Source organism: Vombatus ursinus, unplaced genomic scaffold (assembly GCF_900497805.2).
Source record: "Vombatus ursinus unplaced genomic scaffold, bare-nosed wombat genome assembly UNPS02003292.1, whole genome shotgun sequence".
NCBI lineage: Eukaryota > Metazoa > Chordata > Mammalia > Diprotodontia > Vombatidae > Vombatus > Vombatus ursinus.
In genome coordinates this window covers 9,154,235-9,156,286 of record NW_020943070.1, presented here as the reverse complement: position 1 = coordinate 9,156,286, position 2,052 = coordinate 9,154,235, and the positions used below count along the sequence as shown (strand labels likewise).

The window sequence follows — 2,052 nt, the reverse complement described above, 5'->3', positions numbered from 1 at the left end:
TGTGCACACACAGCCCTGGGAAAAACTGTAAATTAGGTCATCTGGTTCTGGGGCTGAGACGTTAATCCCAAAGGCAAACCTGTTCTTTGTGCTGCGGAGTGGGCTGGGGCCCCGGGGCTTTCTTCCTGCCCGGGGGGCCGCCGCTGTGTGGGTGGGTCTCAGCTGTAGTCTATCTTAGCTCCCAATTAGCCGCTGAAAACCTTGGTGGTGAATAATCCCCAGAATTGGTGGGCAGGATGATGCTGGTTTGATCCATTCATTCATTCACTCATTCATTCATTCATTCATGCATTCAACAAGCATTTATTAAGGCCCTGCCTTATGTCTGTACAGCGGCTAGGCACCAGGGATGCAAAGCATGGTATCTGGGTGGTACAGTGAGCCGAGCTCTGGACCAGGAGTCAGGTAGCCCTGGGTTCCAATCCTCAGACGCTCATTGGATGTCGGACCCTGGCCAAGTGACTCAGTCTCTGTCTGCCTCTGTGTTTCCTCATCTGTAAAATGGGAATAATAGTCACACCTACCTCCCAGGGTTGTTGTGAGGACCAAACGAGATAATGTTTCTAAGCACTGTGCTACATACGTACTAGCTAGCTGTGATTGTTATTGTTACGGTAGAAAGTGTATTGGCTTTGGAGCCTGAAGACCCCAGGTTCAGGTCCCTGCCAGTAGATCTCCATTTCCTTATTTATAAAATGAGGGGGGAATCTCAGTAGAGTGCCTCTTCAGTCCCTTCCACCTGAATGGGCTACAGTGGAAAGAACCTGGAGTGAGAGTACTTGGGTTCAAATCACTCCTCTAGGTTTCCTGCTTATGTGATCTTAGGCAAGTCATTTCTCCTGGGCCTAAGCTTCCACATCTATAAAATGAAGAGATTACACCAGAGGGCGTCTCAAGTCCCTACTAACTCTAGACTTATGATTCCAAGGCCCAGCCCTGGATGGAATCTAAATTCTGCTGGGGAGGAGAGACAAGGAAACAGGCATCTAGATAAGGAACCAAAGATACTTAAAATGAATAAAAAAGTGATTTGAATGGAAAACACAAACAAAACAAGCAACAACCATAGGGGTGGGGAGAATACCCCAAAGCAACAGTAGTTACAGAAGGAGAGCCAGTCTCTGAGCTGGGAAGAGCCTGGGTTAGAGTCCTGTCACAGACACTTCCTGGCCGAGTAGCTAAGCCCGCCATAACCTCTCTGGTGACTCCCCAACACCATGAGGGTGAAGAATGGGGGCCCATCTTCTTTGACAGAGGAGTTCCCTATACCAATGAAATTAGAGATCTGGGACCCCCCAATAAAAATGCAATTAAATAACCCTGAGGCATGCCCCCAACCATCAGGGAAAAACTCAGGCCTGAACAGAAAGGGATGCAGGATGGCAAACGCGTGAATTCACTACTGCCAGAAGTGTGTGTGGCATCTCTGTTCTCTAAGATAATTTGAATGTATGCAAGAAAAGTGATTTAATTTGTCATACCCTCTGACCTAGGCATCTCAAGGCTGGTTTTAACCCCTACAGAGGTTACTGACGGCAAAAAGAAAAAAAGTCTCAGGTTCAAAAATGCCTGGTGTGAGGGAGAGAGTCCTAGATCTGGAGGTCAAAGGCCGGGGTTCAGGTCCTGTCCCCGTCCCTTCTGCCAAATCATTTAGCCACACCACGCTTCACTTTCCCCCTCTGCAAAATGAAGAGGTTGGACCAGAAGGCCCGGAAGGGCTGGCTCCCCACCAACAAAGAACGCAGAAACAGTCGGCGTGCCTCCCGACTGTTTGAGGAACAGCCTCAAACCTTAGTCACTCATGGGCTCATTGTCAGGATTTTGTTCAGAAATAAATATTTTTAAGAAAAGGTCGTGAACCTTAGGAGAAACAAAGTATGGGAACAGTCTGGAAGTGTAAAAAACTGCTTTGTTTGCGAAAGCATTTGTTTTCCATCATGGAAAAAGCCATGGAATCTGAATCTCTTAGTAAGACTATTTCAACATTGGTAAAGATAGATAGATAGATAGATAGATAGATAGATAGATAGATAGATAGATAGATAGATAGAT

General features: G+C 46.7%; 1 protein-coding gene across 1 annotated transcript in view; it reads left to right on the top strand.

The window, feature by feature from the left end:
- Positions 1–2,052, top strand: part of BTBD11 (BTB domain containing 11) — a 233,773-nt gene that overhangs the window by 140,220 nt on the left and 91,501 nt on the right. The window lies entirely within an intron of this gene.